Source organism: Alligator sinensis, unplaced genomic scaffold (assembly GCF_000455745.1).
Source record: "Alligator sinensis unplaced genomic scaffold, ASM45574v1 scaffold93_2, whole genome shotgun sequence".
In the NCBI taxonomy this organism is placed as follows: Eukaryota; Metazoa; Chordata; order Crocodylia; family Alligatoridae; genus Alligator; species Alligator sinensis.
The window spans coordinates 2,418,373-2,432,929 of NW_005841854.1; the positions used below are offsets into that span (position 1 = coordinate 2,418,373).

At 44.8% G+C, this 14,557-nt stretch overlaps 1 protein-coding gene across 3 annotated transcripts in view; it reads left to right on the plus strand.

Moving 5' to 3' along the window:
- MTR (5-methyltetrahydrofolate-homocysteine methyltransferase) overlaps positions 1 to 14,557 on the plus strand; it is a 104,727-nt gene that overhangs the window by 15,811 nt on the left and 74,359 nt on the right. For all 3 annotated transcript variants that reach the window (XM_025213640.1, XM_025213647.1, XM_025213646.1), the window contains one exon: positions 5,803 to 5,838. The gene's annotated coding sequence lies outside the window, so the exon portion shown is untranslated. The remainder of the gene's footprint in view (positions 1 to 5,802; positions 5,839 to 14,557) is intronic.

Sequence of the window (14,557 nt, forward strand, 5' to 3'; positions counted from 1 at the left end):
AGAGAGTACCCTCGACTGGCCCATGCTGGGGCCAGGACCAGGACGGTCAAAAGGGCCAGGGGCCCACCACGAGGGATGCCCAAGAGCCGGGGGCCTGGGGTCCCGACTGGCCTGGAGGTGGGTCAGGGCTGGTAGCCAGAGGTCCCGGGGGGACCACACCCAAGAGGGGAACATAGTTTTGGGGGGCTAGGTAGCCTGAATGAAGGCGGAGAGGCCGCCTGAGTGGAGGGATCATGGAGGGGTCCTGTTAGGAGGATTCTGGGGCCCAGTGTGGGGGCGGGTGATTATGTGAACATCAAGATGCCATCTGCGAGGCTTGGGCTGTGGTATAGAGGAGGAAAGGAGCCGCAGAGAGCGCCTCTCTGGCATCGGGGCACCAAAACAGGTAGCCTCCCACTTAATTGACATCAATTAATTAATCAATTAACATCAAGGCGTGGCGGGCGAGAAGGCCGGTAGTTGGCCCAAGAACAGGTGGGCGGGCCACGGAAATCGGCCCAAGTAGGCCCCTGATATAGGGAGTAATGGGATTAAAACCCCCAAAATAATATGATTACTGTGATCATCCTGTGAGTAGTTTTTTTTAAAGTGTTGAGACTGGTAAATTTAGAACATATTGAATGAGCTACACAGGCTCAAAGTCCTATTGAAGGAAAGGGAGACTTTTTACAAAACACTCTTTCCTATTCCACTCCTTGAAAAGAGACAGGGGTATGTGTCTTTAATGTAATGTACTTTGTACATCTATATATTCATTACTGCACATTAAGTTTAGTACGTGGATAGCCAAGAACTAAATCAATGTGCAGTAAGTTGCGCTACTGAGCAGTAGCACTGGTGCACGGGCTTTTTCAGATGCTAACTGCTTGGAAGCCTAATACTACTGCACAGTAGCGTATTAGCATGGTTTTTGTCTGGCATGCTCCTGTGCAGTATTATTAGGCTACTGCACAGTTAGCATCTCATGTAGGTGCACCCACAGAGACACAAAAGCTGAAAGCAAAATAAAGCCCTGATCCTTCAAGATGTTGCACATAAACAGATCAGACAGAAAAGCTTACAGATTTGGTAAAAACCTGCTGGCTAGTAAAGGAAAATAGCATTAATTGATGATGCAATGTAATCTAGTGCATGGGGCACTGGACAGAGGGGTAAGAGACCTTTGCCCTAATTTTACTACTGCCAGGCTGTATTACCTTGGGAAGCCATTTCACTTCTCTGTCTCTTCTCTCTTAGCATGCATCAACACTGCAGAATACCCACATGTTGTGACATGCCTTGTGGCTCAGATCCCACCAACCACAGTTAAAGCCTTTAAACACATGTTGAAAGGAATGCTTGTCTTCAGCTGGGGATGAGGGAGGGTGAAGGGCAGACCACATGTCCTTACTTATATACTTTTCCATGTGAAAGCAGCAACATTTTTTACCTCAGCTTGTGTTTAAGCCATCTTCTTGGGCCATTCTCACAACTCCTTCTGCCTGTATTACCCAGGTTTTTCTACCTCCTGACTTCCTACTTAATGTTGTATGTAATAGAAGCTACCAGCCACTCCACAAATGATTGCTTTGTGTTTAACCCTTTTCTTCCCAGTGGTCTGCTCAAGTTTCAGTGTAGCTCAGCTCAGATACACTGATCTTGGTGGTTTCTTCTGATCCTGGATGACACCCAGACCTGGCTACCCATGCCCCAGCATGACACTTAGCATCCTGGAATCATGCCCCTCCCCAGGGCATCCCACATGGGCATTCATGAGATTTGTGGTCAATCAAGTGTTGCAGAACAATGAAGTAGTACCTTCTGCAGTTGACATAATCACTTGTTCTTCCTCTCAGGCCCTTGGGCACGTGTTATCTGTGACCATAAGACAATTTGCAAAACCCAGTATCTGAAAGTCAGCTATTAATTCTGGCATGTTTTTTAGGCTTACCAGTGATGGGTAAGCCATAATGTTAATACGTCATGAACCTCCACCGCTACAACAGCAATCACTGACTCCCCAAAACGAAACTGGTGTGCAATGAATGGGAACAAGTTTAGGGTAGCCAGTTAGTAGTTGTTAATAGCAGTTTGCTCCTGGTCTGAAATGGTTTTCTCTGATTCAGTTGTTCTAGCACTAAGAGGTGGGTAAGTCTCCTCACACAGGTCCATGAAGGTCTGTTTCCTCACAGGGAAGTTCTGGAGTGATTGCTGTTTATCCCTGTCACTGAGCCGTCGTCACCCTGGAGGGCTATGTTCACCAGGCTCAGTGCCTGTGTTCTTCTCAGTCCCTTGCTGGGGGTTAGGGGTTTTGCCCCCTCTCTCCTCTTAAGAGAGAACACCCCCAGTCCTTAATCTGCCTCGCCTGCCATGGCTTTGATAAAATCAACAACAGGAGGAAACAGGCTAATGACAATCATGGTTCTCCTCAGAAGGTGGCAGGCTTTACTCCACCCATCCAGTTTAGTCTTATGTAGAAATATGCTATGCAGTATCTGGCTTTAAGGGCCAAGTTTGCGAGTGTCTCCACCCCTACACTCCCGCCTCATTCATCCAAATAATAATCGGTCACAACTAAAGCTGTGCCCCAGCGTTGTGGCTGTAAGCTGTGACTTTGGCTCCTGGTATCCTCAGGATTCCTTTTACTGTCAATATAAGAAAAGGCTGCTTCTCACCTGTCTGCTGTTGGAAGTGCTCTCTCCTCCGCTCACCACTGGATCTTGTTTTCTGGAAGCTTTTGAGACTTCTACCTGATTCTCAGAACCAATCGCCGGTTGTCTCCACTGCACAGCTGGGGCTGCTCCCTTCTGCTGTAAAGGAGAATGGTTCTTTATCAGCTGGCTCCTGCCTCACCTGTGAGGCATCTAAGAAGCTGCAACCATGCCCCCACCATAATGGCCAGCTTGAGCCAGCAGGTGCTTCCTGCGTTGGCTACCGGCTCTGTCACTCAACCCCGTTCTGCCAGGGATGAGCAGAAATGCCGTCCCAGCTCTGCTGCCCCTGTGCTGGAACTGGACATCTGGTGAGTTTCGGGGAACGGGACAGCCAGGGTGGGTGGCAAGCAGGGTTTCTTCCTTTTCTTTCCCCCGGCTTTGCCACAATCCCAGATCCTGAGGATGATGTAATTCTGCTGTTCTATTTCTGCACTACAACTCCTGGTCCACATAGGGTCCATACCTGTCATGAATGACTTCTACCACCTTTTATGCTTCATCATCATTTCCCAAAATGACATCCATAGTCTCACCAAGCATCTAACCTGCTGGAAAAACAATTTGCATGTAAGCAGGACCAGTTCAGCTAATGGATCCATGGCTGAGGCCCCAGTTAGCTTACAGAACTAGACATGCCTCAGATGAACATGTTACAGAAGGTACTTCCACATAATATTCTGGCAGGACACAAACTCCCTAACAGCCCACCCTGAACTAATCCCCAGAGTAGTTCCAAATGGTGTGGAGTTAAGAGTTCTGGGGTGTTCCCTGGGAATTTGAGCATAAAACATTCAGCATAGTCTTGAATATGACTACATAGGGGGCATGTGCAGCTCAGCAACATACACTTCAAGTGAACTTAGGTAACAACACATGCCTGCTGGTCTGTGAATCTGGACATGAGTACATACTGCAGTTCAGACATATCTTTTGCTCTGTCTACGTGGTTCTTTACCACTGAGAGAGTTATTTTCCCAAAGAAAACAAAATCAAACAGCTGCAACTATAAACTAAATATAAACCGTGGCCTGTGCAGCATCCCCTGACAAATCTGTCTGGCCTGCTGAATCCTCCAGTCGGGTGTCACCTCAGTCATTTACTTACCAAAGCAGCTGTCTTAAAATTGTATCAATTGGGAGACTAGGGAATAGAAAGTATTTGCTTATATACACAGTAACCTTTAGTACATGTCGGTGAAATACATCCCCCTTAATTTATTCTATGCATTTTTTTTAATTTCAAAAGGTTTTCTTAGAAGTACAGTTGGGGTTAACTTTTAGCAACACAGTACTCTCTGAATTACCTATCCCAGTGATTCTCAACCAGGGTGCTACAGGAAGCCATGCAATGTTAGGTGTGCAAACATGATTTACAAGATAAACTCAGAGATTTCAAATAGGAATCCATGGTGTTACAAACAGTTTGACCTGCTGTGGACTTCCTGGGTTCTTTACAACAGAAGACTTGCTTTATTATTTTTTTCAGTAAAAAAATGAGTGAAAACTAAGAGCTGGCATTTTCTAAGTGGTGCCTCAAGTCTAACAAGGGGTATCTCAAGTCTAAAAATGTTGAGAACTAGTGACCTATATCATTCTTCTCAGCAAGATTTGTCAAAAGACACGAGTTCTAACTTGTGGGGGAAGGGGAGAGTGGAAAGCTGTTTTTAAGAATTATATGTCCCAACTCTCAGTGGCATTGAGTAGAAAGATGAGCAGAGATGTACAAACTTTCAGGAAAATAAAAGGCTTTCCCCCCATTTTTCCTAAGGCCTCATGTGGAAAAGAATTAAAATTTGGGGGAAAAATTAAGGAAATTTTATAGTAAATATTTTCTCTCAGAATAAACAGTAAAAGAATGTGTTAGGTAATGTTAGAAATGATAATATAAACTACTGCATCTCAGTCTTTCATATTTTTTCTAAAAACCAATAAGTATTTCAAATGAAGTTATTTAATTTAAAAATGTATAGTAGTTGGCAGTTACCACCCCTATGCACTGTGAACCTGTATTCCATATGTATCTATATAAATCCATGGGGCATATTATTGCAGCCTCAGGTCAGCAGTGGACTCTGTGATGCATTTCAGTGGACAAATGTATAGGAGAAAGAATTAGAAACTCTGTGATAACATCTTTTTTGTTTACAATAGCAGTGAAACTGCACAGTAGATTAGTAATTAAATATGTGAAGTAATACAGAAGATTGGAAGTGGGAAAACTATTCATACTGTAGTCTCTAAGAAGTAGGAAGAAAAGCATTGTAAGAATAAAAAGCTGAAACTTTCTAGCAAAATGAGATGAAGGAGTATAGTAATGCCATCTACAAGTTAAGTAAAAACAAAGAACTACAGGTAATTGAAGGTCTTAAAGTTAAATGTGTATGACTCCCTGTACTTGATAAGGATAGATTTTGGGTTCACCTACAAAAATCTCTGAAAGTTTACAGCCAATTGTTTCTGCCATCACTTTGTCTGAATCAGACAAAAGTTTTTTCAGACATTCCTCAATTTATAGCCAAGATAAAAAAGTCAACTGTTTCTGAGAATCTAAGCATATCTCCACCCACAAGTGAATAAAAACTAAAAAGTGAAGGATTTTATTTGTTGATGGGAAGCATGAAAACGGCATACCCCCAGTGGCTGCAGGGGAATAGTGAGCTCCGGTAGGCAGCAGCGGTGCTGTTGGTGGCAGAAGCATGTGTGGAGCTGCCACAGGCAGCTGCAGCACTGTTGGTGGCCATCAGCAAGCATCTGTAGACGTTGCCAGCAGTGTTGGCAGCAGCCAGCTGTGATCGGTTCCAATTCAATTCGGAGAGACTAAGGGGTCCTCTGATTTGATTTGGATTTGGAGATTTGGCCACTGAATTGGGCCAAATCTCCGCTGAACCGAAGCTTCACACAGCCCTAGTGATCATAGCACTGTCACAGCCATTGAGTAGATTACTACATTTATGACTAAATGGTGGAAAAGTAGTAGAGTATTGAACTTTTTCGGGTATTTAGTTCTGGAGTGTATTTTAGGGATCTGCCAAATATATTGCTCCTAAAACCTGGCTGGGAAGGTTTTATCCAGCACAACCTCTACTCATCTGATTTCCTGTCTATTTCAGATTCTTAACATCTTTTGCAGCACCTGAAAGGAACGGGTAAGTTCTGTAGATGGAAGACTTTTATTCAGTTTATTCTACAGCATTCCTAATGTAGTTTTCATGATGTGGCAACTTTTTTTTCTAATGAGTAACTAGAGTTCAAAAGCCATTTAGGTAAAGAAGAGAAGCTGAGGTCATGGCTTCTGGATTGGTGAGATCGCTTGAGAAGCTACAAGAGACTATTTGGGACTGGAATAACTGATTCTCTACAGGCTTCCGCTGACATAGCAGTTTTGAATTACAGATCATTAAAATCTTAAACTGATGTGAATGAGGCTCACTCAAATTGCTTTCAAAATAATAGAAATAAGAGAGTTACTTATTAAATAAAAAGAGCAATTCTGCCTGCTGTGGATTTTGTACACAAACAAGCAAACCATAGTTAAAATGAACAGGACAAGAATCCAAACACAACAAAATAGTGCAAATACTGGTAACCCATTCACAGTAGCCTGTTAAGATTCTTGTTCACACATTGGATTTGCTTAGGTTTCTTTCAGATTACAGCATTTTTTGAAATGTTACCAGGCCTCCAATCCTGTGACATTCACAAGCATGCCTTACTGAAATAAACAACCTTATTGTTTTAGCTTGAATAAAGATTGCTCATGTGGTAAGGTTAGAAGGAATTGAACCCCCTGGGAATAAACACTGATCACAGAGAAACGAAAGATTAGTTTTGTAATAGATGCAATGGTATTGTGTAATGCATATGCCCAACAGCCAAAGAATCACATTGTAATATATTTTCTTGATTGTCCACTCTTTCACACTGCTATAAGAGATCTAATGTGCTAGAATTATAAAAGAAGCAGAGTGAACTGAAGAATCAGGTCTTTTGCACTAACCACCCACCCCAAATAATGGAAAAACTGCATTCACTTCAAAGACTGCTTGGTTTACATTTTTTTCTTTATGGAAGCTGAGCTGTTTCTTTACGGTGGGAAAAAACTTGAAACCAGGCCCAAACCTTTTTGAATTATTAGAAATCATGTTAACTTAAAGAATTTTTAGAATTTTGCAGCTAAAGGTGTTCATTAATGTATCATGCTGCTGCAGTTGGAAAAGGATGAGTTTTTCAGTGTCACCAATGGGCTGGTCATTTTTAGCCTCAATATGAGACTGATGGCCTTCCAGTAGATAGGGAAGTGATCAGTGAGTCCAGAGATGACTAAAGAGGCCAATCCAAGATCTCCATTTTCAACTACAGACTTAGCAAGTAGTTTCAGGAGGAAGAAGTGGATCTTGGTGATGTTGGGTCACAGTTCTTTCTCATTATCCGTCTTATCTATCTGCCTCCATAATGAGGCGAGTTTGCTTGAAATGGCTGATGCCTTGTTGTACATCACAGTGTCACTGAGGATGATTCAGTGCTTGAGTCTCCCAGGTATTGTGAGGGACCAGGGATAGCATAGGTGAACTGGCTTAATGGTTAGACCACTGAGAGAAAGCAGGGGCCTTGGGGCTGGGTCAGAAGACAGAAGCCATACCCAACCAAGCCCAAAGGAAAACCCAGGGCCAGAGTCTACAACATAGTCCAGCATCAGGATCTGCAGATCAGATGCTGAGTACTGCCTCTATTTTGAAAACAACATAAAGGAAATGATCTTTTAGCAGCTCAATTTAGCTAAATCTGAACAAAATTTCATGGGACAAAGAAAAAAGTATTTTTGTAGCCTGAGGACATTTTAACAGCTGAATCTCAAATGTTTTCTGCAGACAAAGGGAGGTGATGGAGCTTCTCAAAGGAACAGTTCCAGGAAATCTTTATTAGAGCAAGTATTCAATAGCTGAAAGGCAGTGATTGTTATCAGCACAACAAAACCAAGGAAAAGACCCCAAATGCGCTAACTTCTAACAAAACAGCACTAAGAAAATTAAGAATTTCTTGTTGGCTGGACTGTGGTTGAGTATTGCATTTAAAATAATTGTAGCTATAAAAACAGAACTACTTATGGAATGAGAAAAAAAATAGACGTAACAGCAAAGGTAACCTATTTCAGAAAGTTAAATTGTTGGCCATCACTAGAATACCTAAGAAAGCTCTATGTAAATTTGATAGCAATAACAAAGTTCCCAAAGGATTGCCTTCTTGTTATTTCTAATATTTCTCTTTTATCTGGGAAAGAAACTGCTTAATTAGTGCATGGGTAGGGGAGATTTTTTTCCCCTCTGTCTGGTATGGCTTTTAAAGCTGCTTTGTTTTAGAGTTTTTTATATTATGTACTAGATGGCTGGGATTTGTTTGTCTGAATGGAGATGTCAGCTATCGGAACACCTTACCCAGGCATGTGGTAAATTCTTAAAAGTAATGACTTCTTTAATTCAGGACTGGGTTCTTTTTCAGTGGTACACTCTGGTTCAAACACACATTGGGCCTGCTGTTGTCACAACCCAAAGGGTGTGATTTTTGTTTGTGTGTGCTTCGGCACTGCTAAATTGTCCCCGCTAAATTGCAGCTTCCTTGCACGGTGGAGTTTTCTGCTGCAAAAGAGAACCCCGGTGCAAGGGAGAATTTCCCACCAATTTGACGCTTTCTTTGCAGGGTGCATTTCTTTGTTGCAGCACAGAGATGCTCGTTGCAAAGAGTTCCCGCCATTTGTATGCTAATTTGAGTCCCATTATTGGCCAGTTCTAAATTATTCACACGTGGCGGCTAGTGATTGGCTTGCTAGCCGTATAAAAGGCTTGAGTGGTTTCCGCCCAAGTTGGAGGACTCCACGAACAAGGGAGGAGGAGACTTCATGCTGTGTGAAGATCTCTAAGCGCTGCGGATCCTTACAGACCCAGCGCATTTCAAGCAGGCAACAGAGGTCTGATCAACCTCTACCTCTCCCCGTCGCCGATAGATTCCTAGACGTATCCCCTCCCGCACGCAACGAACCGGACCCACGGAGCCTAGCAAACTTCGTGTGAGTCCTTGCCGGATGACTCCAGAGCTCTTCTACCCGGGTTCGAGTCCTGCAGGTTTACTTTCCCGTCGCCGAAACCCTTTGCGACGTACCCTCGTATTTTTCATCTTCCCGTCGCCGGAACCCTATGCGACGTACCCTCGTGCCCTGCAGGTTCAAGTTTTGTTTTCTTTTCTCTCTGTAACCGCAACTTAAGCAAGTTTTCCAGCCTACACCACTGCCATCTCGGTGTAAGTAAACAATCTTTTAAACTACCGCTACGCATCCGTGCCTAATTCCAGCTCGAAGGCCTTCCCTCTCCGCCCCGGCGTGCCCGGGCTGCTGGCCACAGCCCGCTTGCAGCGCGAAAAGGGCTCGGGTCGCTCCCGGCCCGCACAGCTGTAAGAAAAGCTATGGCCTTTATTAATGTTATACTCTATCCATAATCTATTCATCTATTTTGTGATATATTCTGATTGTTCTCTTCTGCTGCTGCTTCCTTTGTCAACTTTCAACATATCAGGAATCCAATATTGGCTTCCCTTTCACTTGTCTGAATTCTTGATTAAGCTGCCAGTTTTTAGAATAGAAACCCAGGTTTGCAAACATGTAATAGATCTTGAAGACAAATCCTTGGCACTGGTTAAATATGTAATTAAATTGTAATTTTCTGTCACACACACCTACCATTCTTTATTGTTTTAAACCAAATCTACAACACATGAAAACAGTACCTGTCCTATACATCACTCACAGACAGAGCTTTCACAGAAGTTTCAATATTATTTTATTTTTAGAGTAACACATAATATACCTAAGCAGAATATTTTGCAAATACTAGCATTAATGTAAATTGCCCTTTACTGGTTATACAGGTTTTGGATCTTTTTCTTGTCACAGAGCATTTGCAACATACTATGTATTGGCTACTCAGAAATATTTTTAAGTACCTTAAACTAAAAGCCAAAAAAAAAGCTTTTAGTTTATAAGGAGTATAAACCTGAACCTTTTTGTAGCTGTCACCAGATATAGAGCACAAGATGATATATTATGGTACCATGGCTTGTTCTAGCTTTCTAAGGAGCACACAAATCAGACAGCCCTCTGCTAGGTTACTAGTAATACAGAAAAAACTCTCTCTTGTAAGAGGTAGATTAGAAATATTAGCTATACTGAAAAAAGTACAGCTTGAGATTAAAGTTAAATGGGGGAAAACTAAGAGGTTGTTTATCTAAGTTAAATCAAAATTAGGCAACCAAAATTATTCTAAATGTATATATCAATGAGAAAGTAAAAAGGAAATTAGAAAAATAGAATGCCTGGCAGTGGAAGAGTATCTTGAAATGGATATTACTGAAAAGCGGTGATATATTAGATTATAAAACAAAAACAATTCAAAAAGACCAGAGTAGGTCATAAATATAAGGAAGTAATACTGTACATAAAATAGTCCACAGAATATGGAGAGTTCAACTGGATTGGAATGTACAAAAGAAACTTGTTGAGTATTCATTGGGCCCTGGTCCTCCAGACCTACTGGAGAGGACCAGAGGGCTATATTAGGGTGAGAGTAATTAAAGAGCAGGCAGCTCTGGAGGAGGGGCAGATTACAACACACAAGATGGCTGCAAGCCGGCCCAGGCAGACACGGGCATGAAAGGCTTGCCCCATGTGGCCAGTCCAGCTGGGAAGGTGACTGCCTGCAGCTGCAGAGGCACTGCATCCATGCCGCTGCCTGACCAGCTGCCACCCATGCACAGCAGGCAAGGCTGTCGTGGAGCCACAGCTGTCTGGGAAGGCCCTGCCCCCTGGCCTGGCCCCACTATCTGCCCAGCTTGCTCAGGGCTGAGCAGGACTGGCTGCAGGCACTACTGAGGGCAGGCATGGAGGGGCTGGGCTGCCAGGTACAGCTCCATGACAGCCCAGCCTGGCCTAGGTGCAGGGAGCAATCTGGGCACACAGCTCCTGTAGCCACAGCCAGATTGGAAGGCCCCTGCCCCCATGGCCCAGTCTGAGCCAGCCGTGCCCGCCCTCAGCAGTGCCCACAGTCTGGCCCATCTCAGCCCCCCAGGCCCAGCCCTAGCATCAGCCCTGGGCAAGGCAGGCAGGTGGCAGGGCCATGCTGGCTGGCTCTGGCCATGCCCCTGCTCCGTGAGTGGCCAATGGAGTGGAAAGCTGGGCAGACTCTGGCTGTGGTCTGTGAAGAGGCTCTTTGTCCCTCTTCAGAGGAAAAGAAATACCCATGTCACTTACCAATGGGCGCAGACATGACTCTGAGGCGGGGAACCCTGATGCGGCCAAGACTGTTTACCTAACTGCTGCGTACTTTGGATTGGTTCCCCATGCAACACCCGGTCTATTTCTGTCCAGGAACTCACCCCAGGAGGAGGCTTGAGTGAGAAGATAGAGCTGGAGTGAGACACATGCCCTCCATAAAGTCTACTATACCTACCCCCAGGAACGGGGTTTGAGACTGGATATCAGTCATTGAGCTCAGAGGAGCTCTGATAGAGCAGTGTTCTGCCGAGCATGGTGGCAGCTGAGATTAAGTTCCAGAAGCTGAAGGACTGCAACGAGAAGACCCTAATGGACAGGGAAGTTTTCTTTTGATTACTCTTTTGCAGGGATTCCAGGACTGTTTAACCCCTAAGAGGGTATTAATGCCAGTAAATAACAGATAGGTCTGAGCCCCTGGAGCAAACAGGGCAGACATAGGAAAAGGAGCACATGTTAAAGAGACCACATCTTAGGAGCTGTCAAATTAAGAGTTCCTTTGCACTTTTTTCTTTTTTTTTCTATTTTTGTTTGAGAAAGAATCCTCACTGTGGAAGGTCAAATTAGGGATCAAAACTACAGAAAATAAAAGAGAGAGAAAAAACCTCAAAAACAAGAAGGATAAAGTATAGAGAGACTCAAATAGGCTCAAAATTAATAGAGGGGATGTTGTGAAGATTACAAATCCTGAGTGTGAAATACTCACCTGTCCGCAACCTCTTGGGATGTGCTCACCACCGTCTTCAGTGGTGCAGGCAACTCCCTTGTAGAGTGAAGACAGGCAGGATAGTGATGAAGTAACCTGCGAGAAAGATTATAAGAGCCAATTTTGGTGAGAAGCCTAAATTAGGTTTTTCCATGAGACGATATCTAACAGTGAATGCTAATAAGGTAACAATTGTTTGGTGTAAGGCCGGGGTGCAAGGGAAGGTCGGAGCCCCAACAGGAACAAGCCTTATGTCTTAATGATTGACTCTCACCAGAACAACACCTCCCAAAGAGAAAATTCCATCAAGTTGTGGCAGATGAGAAAATGGGCCGTGGGCAGAGTCTAATCACTGTGCCTCTCCGACAGGCTCCCCATGCCCATGGGAAAGAGGAGTTTAATCCCCCTCCCTGCCCCATTTTTGCTTGAGGCATTGCCCTGGCTGGTGTCTGGCCACGCCTTAGGGACAAGCCTGCAAGGGCTGCTTCCCCCTTCCCCCTCCAAGCACACCTGGGCTGGGTTCCCTGCAGGTGGTTTAACCCCCTCCCCAGTCATATTCAGGCCTGCTGGGGCCTGGCCACCCCCTCTCAGTTTAGCTTCCCTTGGCCACTGCAGAAGGGAAAGGAAGGCTGCTGTAGCATCCCCTGGCTTCCGGCCTGAGCCACTGCAGGCATGTGCCTGCATTTCTGGAGTCAAAAGTGAATGTCTGTTCACTTGCAAATCAGTAAAACAAACCTGCAAAGATTTAATCAATTCAGACTTGGGGTTTTTGAATGTCTGTACTTAGCTTAAGGTTCCACCCTGCCCTGCTTTTTGCCTAACTTCGGGATAACAATGTCTCTCAAGCTACTTGTAGCACAAGAGTTGATTCAAGAGGTAACAATAGTTGACCTGCTATATGAGTGGCAATTGTGTAATTAAATTTAGCATTTGTGATAAACTCATACCAAATAAATAATGCTGTAACAATAAACTTCAGAAAAGACCATTTCAACAAAATAAAAAAAATCTTGTTGGACCCGCAGAGGCAAAAGCAAGTATATGAGCCACTTCTTGTTCTTTTTGCTATGACTATCGTTGTGGTGGCTAAGATGATGCTTATCAAATGCTGTACACATAGATGCAATAAAAACATGACTAGAACAGGGTGATTTGTTTCCTTAGTAACATGCCTGGCAATATTCCTCAAGTGCTTTTATACATTCTTAGTTTAGCATAGGTTTTGAAACCCCTGTATAGAGCTGAGTCCCAAAATCCTGCCAGCTGGAAAATGAAATAAAATGTTCCCCTATACCAGGCCTGCTCATCTTAACTTGTGGATTTTTCTTGCTCACTTAACTGACCCCTTGCTTCGTTCTTCCTTGTTCAAGAAAGGCGGCATATATTCTCCTAATGTACTTCTTTTATTCTCTTCAAACAGTGACATAGGTGCAATATTAACATAGCTAATTCAGATACTAGTGATGACTGTGAGCAGCCATTTATAGGAACAGGGTAATTCCTGCCTCAGCTGTTGTTTCTGACTTTGCTGACTCTGCATTAGCTATCCTCACCTCAAGTCCTGAAGGGTTTCTCTGCAAGCATAACAGCTAGAGGCTTTCATTTTTTTTAAATGAGCAGGGAATCTAGAGCAGCATTTCTCAAGCCATGGAACATGACCCAAAAGTGGGTCACAAGAATATATGAAAGGGTCGTGAACAAACTTTAAAAATGGATTCTCCTTTAAAGGAGAAAAACATGGGAAGCTGTGGCTTTTCCCTTGCAGGTTGGCAGAGCTCCAGCTTGTGAGGGGCTGCTTGGGGCCCCCCCGCCGCACACACCCGCCCCCTGCTCCACACACGGCAAGGCTGGGGGGCAGTGGGTCCGGAGTGAGGGGCTCTGGGTTGGGAAGGGCCAGTGATGTTTACAGATGGGTCCTGGTACAAAAAAGGTTGAGAACCACTGATCTAGAGCAGTGTTTCTCAACCCATGGGTCCCGACCCAATAGTGGGAGGCAACTACATACGAAAGTGTTGCAAGCAAACTTTAAAAATGGATTCTCCTTTAAAGGAGAAAAATGTGGGAAACCATGGCTTTCTCCTTGCAGGCTGGCAGAGCTCGACCCTATGAGGGGCTGCTTGGGACCCTTCATGCCCCATACACTCGGGGACTGGGAGTGAGGAGGGGCAGAGTCAGGACTGGCCATCAATGATTACAAATGGGTTGCGGCACAAAAAAGGGTTGAGAACTGCTGGTCTAGAGGACAAGATGCCAATCCTATTCTGGGGGTGGGGGACCAGCAAAACTGCTCTCTGACCATATAGCCTGTTTAGACTGGGGCTAGTGAGACTTGGTACGGCAGAGAAGGACCTGGGGGGTCACAGTGGGCCATAAGCTGAGTATGATCCAAGGTGGGGGAGGGGGGTATAGTTCATGGTGGGTCTAGGCCCACATCCTCCAAGCGCAACAGGCCTGTCAGGGGCCCCCAATTGCAAAGCGACTTGCTGCCTCGCCAGGGATTACAGTGATGTCTACCCCAGAAATGACACCAGAGACAAGGATTTCGCCGGGCGGCCTCTTGTATAGCATCCACTGCAGAGCTGGGATAAAACGAAGCTCTGGCGTGCCAGGGGCATCCTTCCTCACCCCTCACCTGAGGGCTTGTGATGCCTGACACGGGGAAGCTCGTCTCCCTTTATCCCAGCCGCTCTAACAAACACACTGCCCTGTGCCCTACGAGATCTTTAAGTCCGGAGGGACCACGGCGCACGCATCCCCACCGGGACATTGCCCCTCCTCCAAGGATGTCCCGAGGAGGCTCCCCCACCCCGGCGCTGCGGTGCAGGAGAGCCGGCTGGGATCGCGC